The 25,932-nt window shown below is 43.5% G+C and overlaps 1 long non-coding RNA gene across 2 annotated transcripts; it reads left to right on the forward strand.

Moving 5' to 3' along the window:
* Positions 1-3,454: 3,454 nt before the first annotated feature.
* On the forward strand, positions 3,455-9,592 carry LOC120094692 (uncharacterized). 2 transcript variants are annotated; one of them, XR_010054794.1, is made up of 5 exons: positions 3,455-4,097; positions 4,962-5,349; positions 6,658-6,847; positions 8,220-8,311; positions 9,145-9,592. It is a non-coding gene; the product is annotated as an uncharacterized LOC120094692 (long non-coding RNA). The 2 variants fall into 2 exon arrangements; XR_005489162.2 differs by lacking the exons at positions 3,455-4,097; positions 4,962-5,349 and adding an exon at positions 5,359-5,858 and having other exon boundaries at positions 8,220-9,592.
* The last annotated feature ends 16,340 nt before the right edge of the window (positions 9,593-25,932 follow it).

The following is a 25,932-nucleotide window of genomic DNA, read 5'->3' on the forward strand; positions in this document are numbered from 1 at the left end:
TAGAATCTACAGTAGACCAGTAGACACTCTCCCCACCTCCTTACTTGTCTTGTCTTGCTAAGTTAATGGAGGATATATATATATATATATATATATATATATATATATATATATCCTGTGGTATATCTAGACTGGGGCATGTGGCGCTTTGAACATTGTATACAGGTAGGCGACTCATTGTTTACGTTATATTACGTTGATCTCTTCAGTTGCTTACCCAGAGTCAGTGTGCTTGTTCCCTGAGTTGTTTATAGCACTTGCATTTACTAGTACAATTATTATTTAATGAGACATTAGATAAACCAGTGAATAGAAAAGAAATAGGATTGTAGTTTCTACAAAAACCACGTTGAATGTAAAAAGTGAGTAAGGAGAATAGCCAACATGTTTTATATGCATGTTCTCAGTCACACTCAAATACAGTTAGAAGATTGGGTTTAGACAAGCTTGGGTTTCACCAGAGGATTATAAAAGAAGCAGAGAAAATAGAGGGAATTAAATATTATATATACACATATATACATATATGTATACATATATACATATATGTACATGCACAAATATACATATATACACATATAAACACACATATACACACCTGCATATATGCATATATAACATACATACATACATACATGATGGCTATTGGGTCTTAAGTTGCAGTAAAAAGAGAATTGTTAAGGATGTGAGAACCTAAAAATATAGGCTTGGTTAACTGAGGAGCACTGCAGTAGCAGAGTAATCTGAGATATTGAGGGTTGCAACTGTATGCTGGAATGCTTGAAATTAAGTTTATGAAGGTGGTCCAGTTAATGAAAATGATAAAAGGGTCTGTCTGCTTATTGCTCTGAAGATGCCAGCTCAAGAGGGTTGACCCAAATAACATAAGAGATCAGGCTATTAAAAGGATATTAAAGTCCTGAAGAATAGCCTCAGTAAAAATGTGCTGGCTGGTTTTGTGTTAGCTTCACACAAGTTAGTGTCATCTGAGAAGATGAAGCCTCAACTGGGAAAATGCCTTCATGGGTCTGGGCTGTAGGTAAGCCTGTAGGGCATTTTCTTAATTAGTGATAGACAAGGGAGGGCCCAGCCCGTCATGGGTGGTGCCTCCTCAGGGATGGTGGTCCTAGGTTATGTTATATATATATATATATATATATATATATATATATATATATATATATATATATACTCATATATGCACACACATATATATATACATGTGTGTATGTATATGTATATGTGAAAGCAGGCCAAATAAGTCATAAAGAGCAAGCCAGCAAGAAGCACTCCTTCATGGTTTCTGCATCAGTTCCTGCCTCTAGGTTCTCACCTGTTTGAATTCCTGCCATGGCTGTTTTTGAAAGTGATGAACTGTGATCTGGAAGAGTAGGCAAAATAAATCCTTTCCTCCTTAGGTTGCCTTTAGTCTGGTGTTTTATTGCAGCAGTAAAACCCTAGCTAAGAATGGGTTGAGTGGAGACAATAGAATGGCTCGAAAAATGCAGTTTACCCAGGGACAGAGTAGCAAGTGGCACGGTGTTCTGAGGGCAGAGAATGTTCATCACATCTGACTGTGATTGACAAGGGGGTTTACACCTGACTATGTGGGTCCCAGCTGAGTATTGATGCTGACAAGTCAGACTGAGATAGAAGGACAGAACTGAGGACAGTGTTTCAGACTGTGGGTCACAGGGTGCACAAAGGACAAACAGTAGGAGAAAGCATGCAGTGTTGTGTCAAGGAGTTCACTCAGTAGGGAAGCTGTAGGCTCTGAAGGTCTAGATGTTGAACTGAGAGTGACTTTTATTTTTTATTTTTTTTGCCATTTACTATTTGTAGAGAAATAATTATCATTTGACTGCCATCTTTAGAAATTTCTCAATGGGCTAATCTTTACTAATGCTACCCTTCTAGCAAGAATTCATTCTCACATGGAGTTTTAGGCTATGAGAAATCGTGCCTACATTTGGAAATATGGATAAATAGTCAAACACATTAAAATGTGAAAGGGAAGATGGAACTGGATAGAAAAAAATAGAAAGTTTATATCTATATTCGCTTAGAGACAATATTCTCGGAAGCTCATGTCTTTGCAAACTTCAGATCTTTTATCTCTGTGTGTTGATCTGGGTGCGCTCAACGTTAGAATGTCACGTCTTCAAACGTGCAAATCCTTCCCCATCGAGCTAAAAATAAGCAGTTAATTCTGTCTCTTCTTCTTCCTCTACTTTCCACTTGTTATCATGTTTTGATTTGAGAAGAGATACCAAACTGCCACAAGCAACTGAGTGTAGGGGTGGCTTGATCTGGGTCTCTCTCTTTAAGCAGAACAGCACTGAAAGTCAAGCTGTTAGAGCAAGGTGTAATGAAAAGAGGGATGGTGTTGCTTTGGATGAGGCAATGCTCACCGACATCAGACTATGAAGAGCTCATGTTTCACTCTCCACTAGTCTTTCTGTTGTATTTGACCACTCATCTCGGGTAGGTTCTAGTAGTCAAATGAGTTTTCCACAAAAAGACTTTATTTCTAACTTCAAATTTTCTGGTTTTTTTTCCCCCTCTATGACCTGCTATATAACCCTGGCTGGTTTGGAGCTCTTTATACAGACGAGACTGACCTTGAATTTACACGATCCCCCTGCCCCCTGCCCATGTAACAGTGTAGGCAGGACCCAGCCATGCCCGGCATCCTTAAAGAGATTTTAACAAAGGGACACTTTTCAGAAGCACGGAAAGGGTTCAGAGAGATAACGAGGGTGTGACTAGGAATGATAGGAAGCTGCGACTGCTCTTAGACTCGAGGGGACAAATGGAGAGAATCCAACAAGAGCTAGATCTACAGAGAGGACCACACAACCAGAGCGAGAGCTGTGTAGAGGTTTGTCATAACTGCCAAAACTAGTCAGTCAGGGCAAGGGGAGACATGACAAATGCTTAGCTTTCTCTCCTACCCACAGAGTCTTATGTAAAGTATGGAATTCAAATGGAAGGCAAAGGGTTCAAGAGAGTCCGGGTCATACTGTCCAAAGTCGTCAGAACAGGCCAAACCTAGTTTCTTCAACTCTTCAGTCCTTCAGGAGTCTGCCTCTCAGTTTCTCCCATATGCAACACTTCATTAAACTCAGAAAAAATTAGAAATCTGAATTTACTTTTCCAAGACCAGGATCCTGATCCACAGTTCAGGTTGGCTTTGAACTTGTCCTCCTGCCTCAATCCCCTTGCTGCTGGGGTATGTGCTACCATCTGGGTGCAAATATAATCCTTCTCCCTCCCCTCTTACCCCCTCATCCTCCTCCTCTTCTCTTTCCTCCCCCCACCCCAATTAGAGCTTTAGAGAGGGCACAGTGAACAGGACATGTTGAGAAACGACACACAGAATGACAAGTGGAAGTCAAACTGTCCTGCTTATGACTGATCAGTTTAGGTTGCAGGGAAGAACTTAGTATGGGGACGTGTGAAGCTGCCAGCAGGACCTGGAATTCATATCTTTCCCAGTGAGACCCAGAGATAGCACCAAAGCATGTGGGAGTGCCAGCTCTTGAAGGAAAGCAGGGAATGTTGGTTTTCTTTTGGGGAGGAAAAGTGTGGGTCTGCCCACCACGATGAAGATGGGAATGTAGGGTTTGGGTTGCGCTCTGTGAGGGCATCTCTTGCCCAGGAGAGAAGTATCTAGCACAGAAGTCCCACTAGTACACTGTAGCAGAAGAGCTGAGAACATTGTCTTTCCCTCAGTTTCTCATGCCTTCAGGAGTTAGGCACCAGGGATGGGAAGGCACAGATGAGTGATTTTACTCTAAGTGAGAACACTGACAGTTACTGAAGATGTTCTTTAAGGATGGGGGGGGGTGGTTTTCATTCATTTGTCACGAGGTTTGCACAGCTGACACTCTAATGACCTGTTGTCAACTGGGCTTTGGAGATGGTAAAAAGGAAGCTTGGCAAAGTTAAAGGGCCTTGATGAGAGCCGCAGAAATTACCTGGTGGCAGAGCTAGGATTCAAATCTAGACAGTTGGGTGCAGAGCTGATGTTCTTAACTCCTTTCCACATCCTGGAGACCGGCCTGTGAACAAATAATTACCCGGTAATGAATGAGGTAAGTGCTAAGGGGAGGCTGCATGCAGCAGAGGAAGCAGTGACTGAGCCGATCTGAGAGTCAGCCATTTGTACAAAGTCCCTTGCCTGCTGCCAGAAGTGAGCACAGCAGAGTCTTTTTAGGACTGGCATTATTATTACATAGGCACAGCCTCAGATGTGGAGGTCAACTCATGCTGCCCTGCTGCCTGGCTCATACATAACAACACTTAAAATAATTTCTTCCTGACACCCTGGATCCCTTCCAAGAGTTTTGTTCCAGTTCACAGATAAGGCAGAAACAGGAAAAGGATGTGCTAATGTTTCCCGACCAGGGACCTAGGTTGGAGTTTGGAATAGGTTTGTAATTAAAATATTGTTAAGGTTCTATGACATTATCTATATTTATATGTCTTAATAAACATGCTGTATAAAAAAAAACCATAAACACCAGGTGTGTGACTGGCTAAATCGTCCCATTTCTGTGCTTATAGGTCTATGATGAATAAAGGTTGCTTATTAATATTTCTTACCTCAAATACTTTTTACCACAACAGTAATAACTTAGTTGTAGAATATCATGATTTCTGCTAATAGCACAGAAACAAATTTACTTCTTTGTCTCATCCCTCTACAGTAGCTTTGTTTTGTTACTGGCTTGTCCCTTGGAGATCTTTGAACTATTGAACATCCATATATTTGATTCATAAATTACTTAATATTTGAGTATTGTTAGTTTATTTGGCCAAAGTGGACACTCCAAGCAGGTGCTGTCCACTGCCGCCAGGCGCTGGCCTATTCATGCCAGGATGTTAAGCACATCCTGTAGTTTGGTGTAAACACCAGGTGGGATTCTAATCCGCAGTCTTCTTCTGTTCCTCCGTAGGGAACGAGAACCAGTGGGAAGTACCAGTCAGCAATTCTCTGTGCCTTTAGAAGTCAGCAAGTTTCACTCCAAAACGACACAAAAAGGGAACTGGCCCAGTCACTCCCAAGCCTCCTCTGTACATAGCCTCCTTCTTGGCACGATCCCAGAAACTCTCAGAGAAGCTCCAAGTGGATGTGTAAATCCTTTCTTGGACTAGTTTCCCTTCTGTTGAGGTTTGGAGACGTTCTCTTTCCTTTCCAATGTTGAAGTTGCCTGGGAGTCACCTCCCTGGCTCATTATTGGATGATTCTATCATTTTGTACAGGGAGACAAAATGAAACAAGGTGACCCTCACAGCCATGGGGCCAATAGCTGGGTATTGTGGTCATCAAGGTAGACTCCAGAGGTAAGAGGAAGTCTGCTTACACATCTGGCCAGGTATTATCACACAGTTGTGTACAAGGACCACAGCTCTGTTCTTTAGAACCTTTTGCTCCTTAGCATGTCAGGGGATCCAACTAGCACAGGAGGTCTAATGAGCAGAGTGATTTGGGAGGGATGGGTACTACAACAGCTTTGTAAGACAAGAGGTTATGTCTTCTGATTACTTTTCCATCATCAAATGAAAGAATCGGAAAACTGGTAAGTGTGTCAGACTCCTGGCTGTCTCTTAGCATTGATTTCCTTTTTGCTCATTGTCCTGGAATTCTGAGTATGCAAATAGGAAAGATGATGAAGCTACGTTGGCCATGTGACTAAGCTTAGGTTGATAGGAAATAAGCAGAAATACTGCAATTTCTGGGTTGTGACCTGAAAGAGAAAGGGGGTGGCTACTTGACGGGTGGTGACCGAGTTCCTGGCTCTCCAGTTGACATTTTGAGTCCTGAGCTGCTAAGTCGCAGACTGTTGAATGAGGTAAGAAGGCACACCGTGGCCTTTATGTCTTTAGGAATCAATTTGGGTGTTTGTCAGGTAATCCTAACAATCTTTTTTTCTTTCTTTCTATTTATTTATTTATTATCCTGATCACTGCCCCTGCCTCCTCCCAGTCCCCCTTCACATAGTCCCTCCCCCATATCTCTCCCCTTCTCCTCTGAGAGAGTGGAGGCCTTCCTGGGTATACCCCTACCCTGGCCCATGACGTCTCTGCAGGGCCAGGCACATCCTCTCCCACTGAGGCCAGACAAGGCAGCCCAGTTAGGGAAACAGGATGCAAAGACAGACATCAGATTTGGGGACAGTCCCTGGCTCCAGTTGCCCAACAGGTTTTTACACCAAGGGAGTGACTTGGATGTTCAATAGATTAGTGTCAGCTTCAATTGAGAACATGGCCTTATGGCTCCAATGCTTCTGTTTTCTGAAGGTAGCCAGACTCCTCTCACAGATAGTTTGCTTGAACTCCTCATGGTTTCCATTTAGATTGCTGTCTTTCGAGGATTCTATAAGAAAGGGGCACGGTAGCAGGTCTCAGCTAGAATAGGGGTGGATATCTTGATCTTTCATTAGACTCAGAAACTCTGTTCCAAACCATCATTCTTTCAAACATCGCTGCATTTCTCTGGTGTGCCCTAGGATGGATGTGTGCAAGAAGACGGTTGATTTCTCAGCCATGACTACACAGTGTTTGAATCTGTTGCTAGGACATCTGTTGAATTTCCAAATTCTATCTTAGGAAAGAAATATAATTTTTCTTTGATGCTACATTCTTCTTTAGGCAGAAATACAAGGAAACCACTGTCTGTGGTGGCATTTTGGCAGAACTCTCAAGTGTAGCCTGGATCTGGGAACCCACAATTCAAGAATAAGGCACCATTTACGTACAAAACTGTTGGATTTGGAAGGATACTTGGTTTGGTATGTTCATGAAGCCACTGACTTACAGGGTCAAAGAGCTTATTTTTCAAGTAAGTATATTTTACTGTTTATGAGAGACTACCAAAATAATTATTTCCTGTGTGGGTCAGCGGGAGTGAGGTAATCTCAAGGAAAATGTTCCATTGTGCTTATTGGGCTGGGCGGGGAAGTGACTCCAGACATCTCTTAAAGGAACAGTCATCACATTAAGTGGTGAAATCTGGTTCGTATGTCTATGGGAGAGAGGTTCATTTTCTTTTTTGTACTTTCAGGATCTCTCATGAGAGGCAACAAATGAGACTGTACACATATGTTGGCACAGTTTCACTCATTCTTCTGTGGCACACTTATAAAGTGGGTTGATGTATATAGTGTATAGATGTTTTAGAAAGATAATTCTATAGGAGCCAGAATAGAACATGTCCTGTTTCCATTAATTTGGAAGGAGAAACTTACCTTGCACTTGTCTGCCTTGAGCCACTTGAGATGTTTTATTTGCCAGCCTACACTAAATGATTAATCGCATTAACCACTTTTGGATGAATGAATGTGAATGAATGAATGGCTTGCCAAGGAAGTAGATTTTAGTGAGGAGATTTCTACCTACATTTTGACCTGTCCTGGTACTGTGACTCTGGCTGAAAGGTCAATTTGTTGTCCAAGGCTAGAATTTGACTAAGGCAATGAACTTCATGGTTCAGAGATTAAGTAACACTATGCTTCATATAACCACCCTTCTAAGAATCAGGCTTAGGGTTACCTACACCTTGTGAGATATTGGCACAGCATGTGGAGTGATCACACCAGTTGGACCAACAGGTAATAGACAATCACACCAAATTAATAGGATTCCAGTTCTGGTCCATATATTAGAGGGACAACTTTGGACATACAGGTAGAGTGATATACTTCACTCTATTGACCTTGCTCCATTGCTATGCTACAGAAGTTTAGAGTGTATATTACAGCTTGTAGAGTTTCATATTATAATACAGAATGTTCAATGTGTGACAATTTTTGTTGAGTGTCTATTAGCTGCGGGCATGTATTGGGGCTGGAATGAAGACATGGACCAAACAAACAAACAAACAAACAAACAAACACCTGACCACAAAATAATTATAAATTGTATTCATTCATGAAATATAAACTGCTATGTGAGGTAGAGAATAAATGAAAATTTACCAGGGGCCAGAAATGAGTGTCTGGGCAAGATGTGCCTACTGGTGCTGTAGTGGCACGGCTGTGAAGTGCTAACCAACTCTTCCTTGCTTAGATTTGAGGTTGTTTCAAAGGAATTAATGCCTGGGTCTGTTAACCTGGTTAACATCCCGTGGCTGGAAGGAGGTCTAGAAGTAACCTACAACTGTTAAGTGGACAATGGTGTTAAACTGCCTCTAAACACTGTCTTTATACCTACAGATTGGCACTGCTCTCAGCTTTGGTCAGAGAAGCTTCTCCTTTCAGTGAACAATGGTTGACGTAGAGACTCAAAACTGGTTGAAGCGCTGAGAGTAAGTGACCTTTGAGTGATTGTCTCTAATCTAAACAGGACATCTAGGCTACTTCCTCCAAGGATGAGGAAACATTGCAGAAGTGATGGGCAGAGGGTTAGAAAACAAATGAAATGAAATGCTGCCTGGTGGGTATGACATGGCCATGATACCCATGAATTAAGCAGTTACTTTCCCAAGACTCAAACAAGATGAGGGCTTATCACATTATACCCTGAGCCCCCTCCCCCTTCCTGAGGAATGATTGGCAGGCAATGAATGGTAGAAGAGGGAAACTCATCTTCTTCAGTGGTGTGTCAATCATGCTCCAGTACATACATTCTCCCCGTGCACGGGGAAGCGATCCTAATCAGACTCAATGAGTCACACCCCACACCACCATCCAAAACCAAGTAAATAAAGAGGCAGACTTGCAGACAAGAACAGTTCTGGGTCAACAATGTGGAAGGTGGGCTGTGATCCCATCTCCTCCCTGGGGGCCCTGTCTATCTGCTGGAGGTGGTCTCTGCAGATCCCATCCCCCCACTGCTGGGCAATTTTGGCTAAGTCACCTGCGATGAGACCTGGGAGCCTCTCACATCCCAGGTCTCTGGGGCTTTCTAGAGGTTCCCTCCACCTACCCCCTCCGAGGCTGCATGATGTTTATTCCCATTCATTCTCCTTGCCCATGGGCTTCTCTCCTGTCTCCTCCCCTACCTGAAAGAAATACAGAGACAAAAGTGGAGCAGAGTGAAGGAAAGGCTGTCCAGTCATGGGCCCAACTTGGGACCCATCTCATGGGTGAACACCAAACACTGACACTGTTGCTGATGCTATGTTGTGTTTGCTGATAGGAGTCTAGCACGGCTGTCCTCTGAGACAGATGCTGATACTTACAGCCAATCACTGGGCTGAGGTCAGGGACCCCTGTGGAAGAGCTAGGGGAAGAATTGAAGGAGCTGAAGAAGACGCCAAACCCATAGGAAGAACAACAGTGCTAACTAACCTGGGCCCCTAGGAGCTCTCAGAGACTGGGCTACCAACCAAAGAGCAAACAAAATACTGGTCCAAGGCTTCCAGTACATGTGTAGCCGAGGACTGCCTTGTCTGGCCTCAGTGGGAGCAGATGAACATAATCTCGTAGAGACTTGATGCCCCAGGGAAGGAGGATGCCCAGGATGGGAGGAGGCGTACCCTCTCAGAGTCAAAGGGGAGGGAGAATGGAATAAAGAACTCTGGGAGGGGGAACCTGGAAAGGGGGGCAACATTTGGAATGTAAATAAATAAACTAACTAATCAAAAATAAAAAACAAAACCCAGGTAGACTTGTTGGAAAGAAGAGATTTACCAGAAATGGGCAGGAGGTGTGAGAGGCTGTAATGGGTGAATGTGATTGTCCTTGTTTTCTAGAATAAACACTGTGGTAATTTGAATGAAACCAGTCCCCCTAGTCCTGCAGGGAGTGGTAATATTAGGAGGTGTGGCCTTGTTGGAATAGGCTTTGTTGGAGGAGGTTTGTCGTTGGGAGCTCGCTTGAGGTCTCAGAAATTCAACACAGTCTCCTTCTGCTGCCTGTGGATGAAGATGTAGAGCTCTCAGTCCTTCTCCAGCACCGTGCCTGCCTGGACACTGCCATGCTTCCCACCATGATGACAATGGACTGAATCTCTAAAACTGTAAGCCATCCCCAATTAAATGTTTCCCTTTATAAGAGTTGCCCTGGTTTCTTCACAGCAATAACAAGACAAACACCATGACTAAAACCAGCTTCTGGAAGAAAAGGGTTTATTTTATCTTATAGATAAACATCGCTATGACGGAAGTCAGAGCAGGAATTCAAGACAGGGACCTGAGGCAGGATCTGAAGCACGGACACAGTGACTGTTGTTTACTGGTTTGCCCTTCATGGCTTGCTCAGTCTGTTTAATTATAGAACTTAGGTTTACCTGCTTAGGAATGGCACCACCCACAGTGGGCTGGGCCTTCCCACATCAATTATTAATCAAGAAACTGCCCTCATAGACTTTCCTATAGGCAATCTAATAGAAGCATTTTTTTTCAAGTGAAGTTTCCCTTTTCCAGAAGACTCTAGCTAGTGTCAAGCTGCTAAAAACACTAGCCAGCATAATAAAAAGGGCCAAAAATATTGCAAACATATATGAAATTGTCGAAGAATAAAACATTTTTAAAGAAAATGAAGGGAGACTGAAAGAAGAAAAAGCTAAAACACACACACACACACACACACACACACACACACACACACACACACACACCACATACACCAGAAAACAAAAAACCCTGTTAGGAGAAGCTTTGGGGAGAGTGAGAGGAACATATCACAGACTGGAAGGAAGTCATCTTAATGACTTAGTGACTAGAATGAATTGTTGTTTTAGAGAAGAAAGCAAAGGAAACAAGGCCAGGAGTTTCCTAGGTGTGCAGGTGTATGTGTTCTAACTGGCAAAAGTCTTCCAAAAATGTTTAGATGTACTCCCAAGACACAATGTGCAAAGGTATGTGTTGGGTGTATTGGAGAAGTTGGGGCTTTATTTCCATATCTAGAACAAGAATTGTTTGGGCTGGAGAGATGGTTTGCTCGTTATTTACAGAGGACTTGGATTTGATTTCCAGGATCCACATGGCATGGCTCACAGGGTCCATAGGAGGTGCATCACCACCTTTCTTCTGAAAGTTGCTTTTGGTCATGGGGTTTATTATAGCAATTGAAGGCAAACCAGGACACCCAGAAACACCCGTTACACCCTCCTGCCTCCTGCCCATTTCTGCTAAATCTCCCTCCTCTTCAGCAAGCCTGCCTCTTATTTTTATGCACTTTCTTGGTGTTTGGAGGGTGTCGGATGTGACTCATTGAGTCTAATTAGGATTGCTTTCATGAGCATGGCTAACTTAACAGTGGCTACGCCACTAAAGAATACGAGAGCCTATCTTCTAGCAACTGTTGACTGCCACTCTAGTTCCAGTGGATCCAACACTCTCTTCTGGATTCCACAGATGCTTCCCACACAGGGTGTACACACACATATACATAAAGATAAAAAATAAACAGACAGACAAATGAAAAAAGGATTCCGAACTTGGGCGAGGTCCTCCCGTCATGAATTTAAGGTCTCATCTCAGCTGAGTAATAGTGGTGGGAATGGAAAGTTGCACTTCATCTAAAGTGCAGGAAAAAACAAGTACTAGAAGAGTGAACTGGTGGAGCTTGTGATTCTGGCCCAAGCATCAGCACCATGGTGGGAGCCCCCATCCATATTCAGCTGCTATTTGGAACTGGAGGTCTAGGAGCATATGGCGGCCGGAGTGTATAATGTTATTTACCCTGTCTGCTTCACGATCCTTTAGAATGACAGCCATCCTCTCTCATGGAGGTTATTAGGACGCATCCAGACGCCAGGTCTCGGATGCTGAGTGTTTACTGTGCATGTGCGAGTTTGTGTTTATGGTTCATGCGTAGGTAGATGAGGTGCTAATGGCTGTCAGATGTCCTGCCTTATCCAGGGCTTCTCAGGGAGCCATGCATATAAACTTGGTGAGGAGAATGACATCCTCTTTTCCACTATCCTCTCTAACTGAAATTTAACACTGCAAAGATATATTTAGGCAACGGACCACAGTGATTTTACTTTAACTCGTGACTTTGTCATCAGTAGAGATCACAGATTATTTTCTTACCACAGTATGTTTGATGAAAATATTCCTTTGAAAAAAGGTAAAGCCAAGTGCTGACGTATACACCTTTAATGGGAGGCCAAGGCGGGACTGGTGTGGATTCCAAGCTGGATTGGGCTATGCAGTGAAACCCTGCATCAGAAAAGTAAAAATGGCTCTGGGGAATGAAGCTCAATGTTAAGGAACATTCTTACGAGCAAGGCCTGAAGTTTGATACCCCTCAAAACACACACACACACACACACACTCTCTCTCTCTCTCTCTCTCTCTCTCTCGCACACTCACATGCACACACATCCCAAACCACCCCACCACCACATTGACCCCTTCCTCAAATATTTGAAAACTGTATTTTGTTTTGTTTTGGTTGGTTGGTTTTTTTTCAAGACAGAGTTTTCCTGTTTAGCATGGCTGTCCTGGAACTCACTCTGTAGTTGAGGATGATCTTGAACTCATAGATCTGCCTGTCTTTGTCTCCTGAGTGCTGGCACTAAAGACACGCCACTATGCTTGATTGATGAAAACTGTGTTCTAGTAGTATAGATGAGCTTTTGATTTTGCAGCCATATGTATTTATCCTATACATTTAAAAACTATTGAGATAAGGCTCTTAGATGGGTAAAGGGTTTCTGGACACAAGAAAGGTCAAGAACAGCAGGCTTAGTTACTGGAATTCAATAGGCTTTCATTTTTAACCTATCTCATTTTCATATCTCCTCTCATATGATATACTTCTTCTGTTTTGGTGGCAAAAAGGCAAGAGTCAAGAGGTTCTGTGAACCCCTTATCTATGCAGATACACCACACACACTTTGTCCAGTTTGTAGACCAATTCAGAGACTGGATTTCCAAGAACTAGAAAGAGTGGTAGATTTAGAGTTAGATAGATCTGAGAGACTGTGCCCATAATATTGGGTACAAATTGTACATTTTCATAAATGTTCCCTATGCAGCAATCTGAAAAAATAACAGACATCATTTGTTTTGAAACCATGACCTCCAGGACCTGGGTAAAGTCCAGCAGCCAGCCATAGCCTTCCCAGTCCCTGTGGGCTGCAGCCTCGGCGTCCTTAGGGACCACATCTGAAGACATAGTGCAAATCATTATCCAGTCTGCCACTTCCACCGCTCAGCCACCTTACCAGTGATATTTTTGGAAGTCTGAATTTCTCAGCACAGACAGCAACAGTAGCAAGCCTGAGAGGTTAGATGACTGTCTGAGGTGGCACCCTCGAGTTAAGTGCCATATTCTCACTCTTTGCTGAAATGAAAATGCTTCTATTTCTGCATTTTGGAGGGAGGGAGAAGAGACAGAAGCAGTGTCTGGTCATATCACCAAAGACTAAAAACTGAATATAAGAATGCACAGAATATTCACCCGTCGCCCACCACAAGGTGTGAGCTACAAGGTGTGAGCTCGTCTTCCTGCCTGCCTGCTCGCCTGCCTGCCTGCCTTGCTTGCTTCCTTCCTTTTTACTAGGTCTCATGCCACCCAGGTTGACCTTGAACTCATGATCCACGGGAGTATAGTTTCTGATGCTTCTCCTATCAGTTCATACAGCTTAGGTGGAGTTTATTCGGAAGCTGTGATTTAATGACAAAAAACAAGAAGTCAAGGCATCTAAGAGCTGGGGGAAGTGTGCCTGAGTCCTTTGTGGCTGTTTCCTAGGTCTCTTCATCAATAACATGGACTACAAGCTCCCACACATGGGTTTTCTGAGATAATATGGGTGAACTGCAAAAGGGACCATCATTTGTCAGTCTGTAGCTTCTGATCCTAGACAATGGACACTAAGAAACTGGTCACTTCCTCTTTTTTCTTTCTGTTTCTCAGGCCTTCAGTTTTCCTTCTCGTGATGCATTTTGTTGTGGATTTGAAATCTCGCCTTTTCTCTTGATTTAAACAATTGCTCCCCTGATGTCACACCTCCCGCCGCCCCCGACTCTCTTGTGTCTCATCCCCACCTTCCTGACCAACCTTTTTTCTGTACCACGCGCTAGCTAGGAGTAAAGACTCTATCCTTGGAGGCAGTGTCTGTGGTTCTCCAGCGATGCCTGTGGCCGGTTGTATAAATGTGCAGAATTCTGGGCTGCTTTCTGTGGCTGCAGGTCTCAGTCACCGTCTCCAGTGGTTTTTCTCAGGGACAGTTCTCTGCCCATCAGCCTGACTCCTTTGCCTTTCTTAATCTTTCTCACTTGATTTAAAACTGAGTCAGCAAGTGGAAGACAGTAATTTATTATCCTTTCCAAACTCAACAACAGAAAAATACCAAGATTTAAGGCACAAGTGGGAAGGAGCCACTTCACTGCTTGTAGTGGCCCTGAGCTGGAAGTCCCCTAAGGCCCGCTTTCACCTTCCTCTGCTCTGAGCGCTCAGCAGTCAGGCTGGACACAGAGCTTAAGGCCACTGATAACAATCATATGAAACCGACATTGGCGAGCAGACCTGTTTTAAACACTGGATCCATTATGCAGATGCCTCCTGAGTCCATGACATCAAAGCAGGGGTTTGTCTTACTGTAAGACTTCTGCACTGAACTCAGTTCACAGAGTAAGATCCAAGCATGGTGTGGAGATTCGTGGTGACTGACAAGTCTGCCACAGCCCAAGCCTTCCTTGGTGAAATTTCACTTTCACGTCACCCAACTCTTTGTGGGTCTGCAAGCAGGCCAGGCCCCTTAAGACTTTTATTGGTAGTGTATACTGTGCCTGAAAAGCAAGTTCCCCTCCTGACTATGGTCTGTATTCTCTGTATCATGTGACCCTGCTCACACGTGCCTCTCCAGGTAGATTAGGGTCTTCTTCCTCCACGTTTCTTCAAGGCTGACATTTTTGAGGGGATATGGGAATTCTCTTAATCTTCCAGTCTATAGGGTGAATGAATGCATTTCTAAGGTGACTTCACGTGACTTACATACACTTCCGGTCTTACTTGTTCCGTTTAGAGCTGCACAACTGTGGTTTCCCCAGAAGAGCCTGATAATAATTTGGTCCAGCAAACATGAGTAAATGTCACAGTGTGAGCAATATCAGGAGAAATTAGCTCAGAGCCAAGCCCTGAGAGGATAAGGTTTCCCCATATTCCCAGTCTCCATCCAGAGTCTGCGATTGGGCAGATCGATGAGCTCGGTGCTAGGCACTCCAAGTCTGAGTGGGCTGGGATGCCATGGGAGCTACATTCTGTGAGCACTGAAGTCGTCTGGACTTCTTCTCAAGGCAATATGTAAAAGACACCATATGTAGCGTTGGTGTTGTGGGTGTTCTAGGTGCATTCTTACACAAATCCTAGATTTATCTGGTCTTAGTGGTCTTTTCCTGTTTTTCCTTTTGTGCATTCTTTTTGAGATCGCATAGCTCAGGCTGGCTGCAAACTGATTGTATATAGTCCAGGCTGGCACCCAAATTCTTCATCTACCTGCCATAGCTTCTGGATTCTCTCATGTCACCACTCAGCTCCCTCTCTCCTTCCCAAGTACCTCTCCTTCCTATTTCTAGAAGAAAGCACACAATTTTAATTTCATCCTGTGTACTTATGGGAGATTGATAAAGACGTGTGTGTGTGTGTGTGTGTGTGTGTGTGTGTGTGTGTGTGTAAAGATAACTAAGCATGATATCACTTAGGAAGAAAAACACACTGCTTTTTCTAGAAAAATTAAGTCTTAAATCTTTGAGATGGTTTTGCCTTTGCCTTACATAGCAAATGCTTAATAAACTATAGCCACAAGTATAATCATTAATTATTAGTAATAAGATTCGATTTTTAAAAGCAGGTTGCATTTATGCTAAAAATCAAAGCAAGTGTGGAGAGCACTCTCCTGGCCCTACATTCTTCATAGGAAGTAGAGATTGTATATATTAGCTGGAGTTCATCCAGGCTGCTTTTGGGACAAACAGGATAGCAGGTCAACAGCTGTTACTCTTCTATGACATTCCGGGAAGTGGACAGATGTATTCAGATGACCTTCCTTATTCAGTGACTGTGGGAACTTGTGGGAAAGAGTAGGAGACAGGGGGCCACAGCAGAGCAGGGAGGAGGAGCAGATTCCCAGTGGGTCAGTAACATGAGCGACCACGGAGAGCAATGTTGAAGTTAACAGCTTTATTTCCTGGGGGGGCCGCTTTAAGCAACACGTTCGAAGGCCTATAAAACTTGTAGCAGAGGGGGAGGAAGCTTAAGCATGACAGTTTTCCCAAGGCTTGGACAGGATTTCAGTTCCTGAAGAGGTTAGAGGTGGCCGGCTTACAATCCACTTATTACATGGTCAGGAATAGAAAAGGGATCTGTCAGGTTCAATACAGGATGCAGAGTGAAATGCATTCCTTTCCTTGCTCTCCCACCACAATCATGTCTAATTGTCATCTGGACTCCAGAAAATACCTAAACATCCCAGTGCCTTTAAGCAGCAAATCAGACACAGGAAGCTTGCTGCCCCTGTGCCATGCCATCCAGAAGGTAGGAGACTGTCTTTAGATCAACCTCAGTGAAACCGTCAGATTTTCAGAAATGCAGAATTTTGGGTATAGTTGACTATTTCGCTGATAACCATCTTCTCAGCAAACAATGTCAGGTATGTAAGTTTACCCTGTTGACGTGGCCTAGCTGGAGTCTGAAGGCAGCACACCTTCTCCGTGTTCATGATGCCACGCCCCCTTTGCTTTCTTCAGATTGACAAATACACGAACTTCTTGTCAGAGCCTATTGTCTGGGCTCCTGATAGGTCTGCCTTGCTCACAGTAGTCTGAGTTCTTTGTCTGGTCAGGATAACTTCCTTTCAGATGATATCAAGGCTGTACTTTGATACTTTGTTCCTCTTCTGGTGAGGTCTCCATGAGTATAAGGTCAGCATGATGGTGCTGAGAACCAAATCGTCCTGATTAAAGAAGACATTAGAGAAGCAGTTCTTAACCACTGGGTTGTGTCCCCCTTGGGGCTCCCATATGAGACAGCCTGCATATCAGAGTCTTACATTAGGATTCATGACAGTAGAAACACTACAGTTATGAAGTAGCAACATAGTAACTTTATGGTTGGGAGTCACCACAGCATGAGGAAATGTATTAGAGGGTCACAGCATTAGGAAGGTTGAGAACCACTGCCTTAGAGTCACGTTTAGCAGAATGAAACAAATTAAGACAGCTGCTTAGAGTTGCATTGTGAGTATACGGCTTAGCCACTCTGAGCTCTTGTTTCCTTAACCATGAAATGGAGATAATGATGCTCTTCACCTCCTGGGGTTGTAGTGAGGATTAGGTGAGATGAAGCATGCCTAGCTCTTAGCTCATGCAGCTGGAAGCCTCAGATAAATCTTAGCTACAGCTTTTATAACTCAGTGATAAGCCTACCTGCTAAGGGGCCAAAGTCCACTTAGGTCCTTTAGGTAATTGCTCTAGGAAAAATTTCACAATATTGTTTCATGTAGTTCTTGATAAAAACTCTTAAGTTGTTCTTGCAAAAGTTTTACTCGGTTGGATTAGATGATCACTGTAACTTTCCTTTCTTCCGGGTTTAGCATTATTTTCTGTATAAGGCACTGATTCTGCATGTTTGGGGTAATATACATGACTTTCATAACTTCATCATTGCCTATCATTTTAAATAAATTCTTAAAAAAATACTAGCAGCTGGCATAATACTATAAAGCCCAAAGACAGAATCACTTGTTTCACTATTTTCCTACAACCATCCTGGGAGCATTTGAACCTGTGTAGAAGGAGCTGTGGAAGAATTAGGAACATAAATGAATAGCAAGTATCTAACTGGAATCCAGATCAATATGCTTTATGCTGTTTGGCTTGTTCTGTGTGACAGTAGCTACAAGACTTCTTACTGATAACTCGCAGCTCAACACTGTAACTCTTGGAAGCTTTCAATGATACTTTGTAGTTAATACCTATGTGTGTTCAAACTTCAAGAGTGTCCAATAAGGGGAAACACAATGCTAATTTCCAAAGACACATGCTGGAAGAAACCACTCTGTGTAGTAAAATGGATCCATCTAAATAGACCACAGGTACATTTTATGATCTGTTCTGATGGAGTTAACAAACATTTATTCAGCCTTTACAAGCAATGTGAAATAGAGATCAAATATGTCTCTAGATTAAGGATGGAGAAGATTCATACTGTGTGAAATATGAACAACATATTGAGTTAGATATTTTCATCTCTGTTTTATATAAGATGAATTGAGACTATAGCTCTCTCAAAGCTTCTTCTTCTTCTTCTTCTTTGAGAGAGAGAGAGAGAGAGAGAGGGAGGGAGAGAGAGAGAGAGAGAGGGAGGGAGAGAGAGAGAGAGAGAGAGAGAGAGAGAGAGAGGTAGGTAGGTTTAGGGTTATGGAGATTGGGACCACAAGGAGAGAGAGAGGGGGGATAGCTTAGCCATGCTTAAGGACAGTGTGGAGGAGAGGAGAGAAGAGAGACCACGCCTTAAGAACATGTAGGATGGAGCAGTGGAGCCTCCATGTACAGGGGCTGAGGGCTCTGCTCAACTGAGTCAAGAGCAGCCAAGATGGAACCTGGAAATTAGTAAGTAGGAACTCAGAGTTATCGGCAGGAGGTAACAGCATGGAGGTTAGACAGTTGCCCAGCTATTGTGCTGCTTAAGGCTTATTAAAACATAAAGGCTGTGTGGGTGTCTTTCATTTGGGAACATAAGCCATCGAGGTGGGTAGTAACTCCAAGCCGGGATTTATTAAACTATTAATGCTACAGACATGTCAGGGTACCTTTGTGCACTCTCGGGTTTAAGATTCCTTCTCTCATTTCTATTTCTTAGGATTACAGGAATGCCATTGAATCTCAAGAACAAACGTGAAATGGCAAATAAAGTATGGGCCTTTTTATTTTAAATTAATTATTTAAATAAGAGGATATCCTGTGAGTTCAATATATATATATATATATATATATATATATATATATATATATATATATATATGTGTGTGTGTGTGTGTGTGTGTGTGTGTGTGTGTGTATGTATACACACACACACACACACAATTGAACATGTATTTTGAAAGGTGTGTGGGGGAACAAATGGCAGCTTGTGTTTCTTTTTATTCTAAGGAAAGAAAGCCAGCTTTTACTAGTCCATTGATAAACATTAAGTGCACTGGGGCCTGGAGGGATGGCTCAGTGGTTAAGAGCTCCTGCTGCTCTTTCAGAGGATCAGAATTTGGTTCCATCATCCCTATTACGTAGCTTAGGTCTGTAACTCCAGCTCCAGAGGAACATGGCGCCCTCTCCTGGCCTCTACAGGTACCTGCATCCATGTGACATACTCTCACACAGTCATATACATACATAAGTAAAATTAAATCCCTTTTCAAAGACTTGAGTATGCTTAATTGCTGTCTTTTAAATCTGTGTCACTTTACCCAGAGATTCATCTTCCTTCATTTTCAATAAAGGAGTCAAATCAGATCAGTTGTCCTGGTTCATTTCCATGTAAGCTCAGTTCAGTTAAGCATTACCATATGTGTAACATGAACTGGATGCTATCTTACTATCTTAATATGCTTGAGAACATTAACTGACTTTTACCTTTTTAAAATAAGCCATAGAAAACTGTGACAGAACATACACACACACACACACACACACACACACACACACACACACCACATTTTGGAGAAGACATCAAAATTATAAAAATAAAGCAAAAACAGGTGAATGTCACTATAGTAAACTTAAAAGTCATTAAGAAAATAAAAAAGCAAAGAAATGATCTACTGGATGCAAGAAAATGTTTGTGTTCCCTAAGGGGATAGGAACTCCACAGGAAGACCAACAGAGTCAACTAACCTGGACACTTGGGGCTCTCAGAGTCTGAACTACCAACCAAAGAACATGGCTGGACCTATGACTTCCTGCTTACATGTAGCAGATCTGCAGCTTGCCTTTTATGTGGGTCCTGGACAACTGGAGCAGGGCTGTCCCAAAAGCTGTTGCCTGTATGTGGGATGGATTGTACCTGCTGGGCATTGTCTGACCTCAGTGGAAGAGGAAGGACCTCGCAGAGACTTGAGGTGCCAGGGTGGCAGGTGTGGGGTGGGAGGGACACCTGGTGGCCCCCACCCTCTCAGAGGAGAAGGGAAGGGGGTGACTGGGCGGGGGCAGTGAGCAGGATATAAGTGAATAAGCAAAGAAAAATTAAAAAGTAAAAATGTTATATTTAAAAAAGAATGAGAAGTTATAAGTTGTTTATAATAGATCTAGTATTCCAGTGTAACAAATCATTAAAGGACAAAAACACATTAAAAAAGGAAAATGTTTGCAAAGTATGTGTCTGATAAAGGGTTGATATTTAGAATATATAAAGAACTCCAAAACCCAATGGATAAACTGTAAATAACTCAATTAAAATGAGTTTTAAACTTGGATAGACATTTCTCAAAAGACGCCATCACAAAAGGGCAAAGGATACAGGAAAAAGGCTTAACATCGTTAATTATGAGGAGTACCCAAATCGAAGCCACAGTGAGGTACCTTATCAGTACAGAGAGAACAGATATTACAGGGAAGAGTGGTAAATGTTGGGGAAGATGTGGGGGAAGGAGCCCCCATGTGATTTGTTATCCTACTGGGGGAGGGCATCCAAGGGAAATTCAATCAGAAGTAGAGGAGCTATCCCATTCCAAAGTACACCGCACCACCACTCAGAGCAGGGGACACAGGAGTACACCGCACCACCATTCACAGCAGAGGACGCGGGAGTACACGTGGGAGTACACCGCACCACCATTCACAGCAGAGGACACGGGAGTACACCGCACCACCACTCACAGCAGAGGACGCGGGAGTACATCGCACCACCACTCACAGCAGAGGACACCGGAGTACACCGCACCACCACTCACAGCAGAGGACACCGGAGTACACCGCACCACCACTCACAGCAGAGGACACGGGAGTACACCGCACCACCACTCACAGCAGAGGACACCGGAGTACACCGCACCACCACTCACAGCAGAGGACGCGGGAGTACATCGCACCACCACTCACAGCAGAGGACGCGGGAGTACACCGCACCACCACTCACAGCAGAGGACACGGGAGTACACGTGGGAGTACACCGCAGCACCACTCACAGCAGAGGACACGGGAGTACACCGCACCACCACTCACAGCAGAGGACACGGGAGTACACCGCACCACCACTCACAGCAGAGGACACGGGAGTACATGTGGGAGTACACCGCACCACCATTCACAGCAGAGGACGCGGGAGTACACGTGGGAGTACACCGTAGCACCACTCACAGCAGAGGACGCGGGAGTACATCGCACCACCACTCACAGCAGAGGACACGGGAGTACACCGCACCACCACTCACAGCAGAGGACACGGGAGTACATGTGGGAGTACACCGCACCACCATTCACAGCAGAGGACGCGGGAGTACACGTGGGAGTACACCGTAGCACCACTCACAGCAGAGGACACGGGAGTACACCGCACCACCACTCACAGCAGAGGACACGGGAGTACACCGCACCACCACTCACAGCAGAGGACGCGGGAGTACACCGCACCACCACTCACAGCAGAGGACACGGGAGTACATCGCACCACCACTCACAGCAGAGGACGCGGGAGTACACCGCACCACCACTCACAGCAGAGGACACCGGAGTACACCGCACCACCACTCACAGCAGAGGACACGGGAGTACATCGCACCACCACTCACAGCAGAGGACGCGGGAGTACACCGCACCACCACTCACAGCAGAGGACACGGGAGTACACGTGGGAGTACACCGCAGCACCACTCACAGCAGAGGACGCGGGAGTACACCGCAGCACCACTCACAGCAGAGGACGCGGAGCAACCTAAGAGTCTGTTCATTATGAATGAACCAGGAGCATGTGGAACGAATAGACTCTGCAATGAAAAAGAAGAAGGTGCTGCTGTGTGAACAGAAATGGAGGTCATTGCATTCAGAGAAGTAAGTAAAGGGGCTGGAGAGATGACTCAGTGGTTAGGAACGCTTGCTGCTTCAGGTTCAGTTCCCTGCAGCCACTTGGGCCCCAAAGGCTCTGCATCCTTTTCTCAGTTTCTCAGGCATTTGCACTCACATGTATGCGTGTACATAATTTAAAACACAAACTTATTGTTTTAGGCCTTTTCCTTTTTATTTATTCTTCTCTTATATGTTACATCCCAATTGGAATTTTCCCTCTGCCCCCTCCTCTCAGTCTCTCTCCTATAGTGAGAGTTTTGGTTTCTTAAAAATACAAAAATATTATAGGAATATATATTCATTTTAATCCCAGGTCTAGGATATAGGGGCTGCTTCCGATTGTCCACGGTAGCTGACTACGATTTGCCTTGTGCTCTAGCAGGGGCATGACTTTGCTGCTGAAAACAGTTTCTGTGACTGTGATGTTAGAAATTCTGAGGACTTTTCAGAAGATATATAAATGCTAGTGACCCAGGAGGTAAGGTTGTTGTTGATGGTGGGTTGTGTTTTTTTTAAAGTAGTTATGTGCAGAGAAGAAGAAGAGGAGGAGGAGGAGGAGGAGGAAGAGGAAGAGGAGGAGGAAGAGGAGGAAGAGGAGGAAGAAGAGGAGGAGGAGGAGGAGGAGGAAGAGGAAGAGGAGGAGGAAGAGGAGGAAGAGGAGGAAGAAGAGGAGGAGGAGGAGAAAGAAGAAGAAGAAGAAGAAGAAGAAGAAGAAGAAGAAGAAGAAGAAATAATTAGATATCTTGACTGAAATATTAAACTCAGTGCCAAACTCAGTGCCCCAATCAACAGGAAGTAGTATAATGATAACATCAACCCCTTTCACCTCTATCCTTTTTTCTACCCCTACCTAGTGTTAGTGAGTTGAAAGAGTAGGAAAGGTGTGGAGAAGAGTGGAAGAAAAAAGAACCCATAAAGTAGTCACATGTCCAACTACACTCCCCCACTACCTCCCCTTTCTCCTGGATCCCCCATCTCCACCCCTCAGAAAAGAGCAGGTCTTCCAGATACATCAACCCAATATGGTATAACAAGCTACAAGAAGGCCAGGCACATGCCATCACATTAAGACTGGACAGGGCAACCCAGGAGGAAGAAAAATGTCCCAAAAGCAAGCAAAAGACTCAGTAATATCCTGGAACCCACTGTTAGGAATCCCACAAGAGCATTAAGCTACACAACCATAACGTGTATGCAGAGGACCTGGGTCAGACCCATACAGGATCGCTGACCTTTGTGAGTCCACTTGAGTCCCAGTCAGTTGATTTTGTGGGCTGTGTTCTTGTGGTGCCCTTCTCGCCTCTGCTCCTCTATTCCTCCCCCCGCCTCTGCAGAACTCCCTGAGCTCCTCCTAATGTTTGGTCGTGGGACTCTGTGTCCTCTCCCATTAGTTATTGGATGAATTCTTTCTGGCCTCTCTGATGGTGATTATGCTGGGCTCCAGTGCCAGCACACCGTGCAGGCATGACATGGTAGGTTGGAGGTTATATGGCTGGGTTGATGTCCCATCCCTCCACTTGAGGCCTTGCCTCGTTACAGAGGGTGGCTGTAGCTTCTCGTTTCCCATTACTAAGAGGCTTTGTTCATAGATTCCATGGAGTTTCCACTGTACTAGTTTTCTAACTCATTCCTCAAATGCTCCTTGCCCCAATTCTAGTTGTTTCTCCCAGTATTCTCTCACTCCATCCACCCTCACCCACCCAATCCTTCCTCTTCTCATCTCCACCTGGGAAATCTATTCTATTTCCCCTGCCTGGGAATATCTTGTGTCCCCCCACAATGCCCCTTTAAAGTACTCCTTGATACTTAGCCTCTCTGGGTCTGTGAATTGTAGCATGACTGTCTTTTACTTTTAGCTAATATCTACTTAGAAGTAAGTACAGACCACATTTGTCTCTCTGGGTGTGAGTTACTTTATACAGGATGATTTTTTCTAGTTCTTTAATTTGCCTGAAAATTTTGTGATGCCATTTTCTACCAGCTGAGTATACCCCATTGTGTTAATGTGTCACATTTTCTAAAAAAAATCTGTTCTTTGTTGAGGGACATCTAGATTTTTTCCAGTTTCTAGTTATTACTAATATAGTTGCTACGGACATAGTTGGGCAAGTGCCCTTGTGGGAGAATGGAGTGTCCTTTAGTTATATGCTCAGGAGTTACCACGGTATGGCTGAGTCTTGAGGTAGAGAGATTCCCAATTTTCTGAGAAACTGCCATATTGATTTTCAAGGTGGTTATGTAAGTTTGCACTCCCACCAGCAATGGAGGAGAGTTCCCCTTGTTCTACATCCTCACCAGCACGAGCTGTCACTTGTGTTTTTGATCTTAGCCATCCTGACAGGTGCAGCATGGAATCTCAAAGTTGTTTTGATTTGCATTTCCTGCATGGCAAAGAATGTTGAAATGTTTCTCACCCATTTGAAATTCCTCTGCTGAGAACTATCTGTTTAGATATGTATCCCATTTTAAAATTAGATTATTTAGTTTGTTGATGTCTAGTTTCTTGAGTTCTTTAAATACTTTAGATATTAGCCCTCTGTCAAATATGGATTTTGTGAAAATCTTTTTCTATTCTGTATACTGTCATTGAGAGAGAAGTTGGCTACAGAAAGACAAGTACCACATAATTTCATCCAATTGAAGATAAAACAAAACAAAACAAAATATTGATTGCCTAGAACAGGAGAATAGAATCAGGTATTGTGGTTGACTTCTATAATACTAGCATGTGTCAAGAGAATTACAAGTTTGAGGCCAGCCTGAGCTACATATGGAGACCCTGTTTAAAAATAATCGAGTGTAGAACAGTGGTTACCAAACAACGGCTGGGAAAGGAAGAGGAGAGGAAGGTTGACTCATGGGTACTAAGCCGCAGATAGATAAAAGCAAGAAATTTAGTGTGCTATTACAGGATAGAGTTGGAACACACACACACACACACACACACACACACACACACACACACACACAGAGTGATAATAAATATGCAAAAACCAATTCTTAATCTGATTTAAATATTTAAAAATATATGCCTATAAAATTTCATGTTTTTTTCATTAATACATTTAATATTTGTTTTATATACCAGCTAAAACTTAATAAAATATCTACATCACATGGGGATGCCTTTGAAATTAACATATGATAACATATCTACAAAAAACCACAAACAAAACAACATGGAAAGTAATGGCTCAAATATTAAGTGCTTTTACAATTTGGGAAGAATGCAGGTAAACCTTGATTTTTATGCTTATATTTCTTTTTCTAAATTTTCTACATATGAAAAAAACAATACAAATTGTCCTTTAAAATATATACAAAACCACAAACGAGGCTGGTTTCACAAAGCTTAGATTATCAGGAAAGAAAAAAATAATCATGGAGAAAGTTTTGAAAAAGCTAACGTGTGTGAGATTCGTATAACCATGCAGTGCTGACACCTCATCGGGTGTTTACAGCTTGTATAAAAGCCGGACTACCAGGGAAGCTGTTGAGTACAGATGCTGGCCAGGAGGATCAAGGAAGGTTCCAGAAGAGGAATATGGGGCTGGCCATGCTGGTATACTAGTCCTGTCTATAGGCCAGGGGTTGAGAGGTGTGGAGGGCTGGTTACAGATACCCCAGGATGTCTCTGTGGTGCACCTTCCAATGGTCCGGGTTTTGAATGGTTCTTTGAGGGACATAGGGAACCTGTTTTGTTTGCCTCCTGTTTCCCTAAAAAAAAATATGGCGTTTTTATGACTTCCTCTTTGCTCTGGAAATTTCTGCAGCTGCTCAGCTCCCTGGGTGCTTGCCAAGTGTGTACTTGGAAAAGTGTGTACTTGGAAAAGTGTGTACTTGGGGGCAGTTTTCAAAATTGGTAGAAGTGAGCTGTACATACATTCCATAGGATTATGTTAAGATTGTTACAAGCATCAATTTCATAACATTTATATAGAATTTAAACACTTATATAGAAATCTCCCAACTTCCCA

Source organism: Rattus norvegicus, chromosome 9 (genome assembly GCF_036323735.1).
Source record: "Rattus norvegicus strain BN/NHsdMcwi chromosome 9, GRCr8, whole genome shotgun sequence".
Lineage (NCBI taxonomy): Eukaryota > Metazoa > Chordata > Mammalia > Rodentia > Muridae > Rattus > Rattus norvegicus.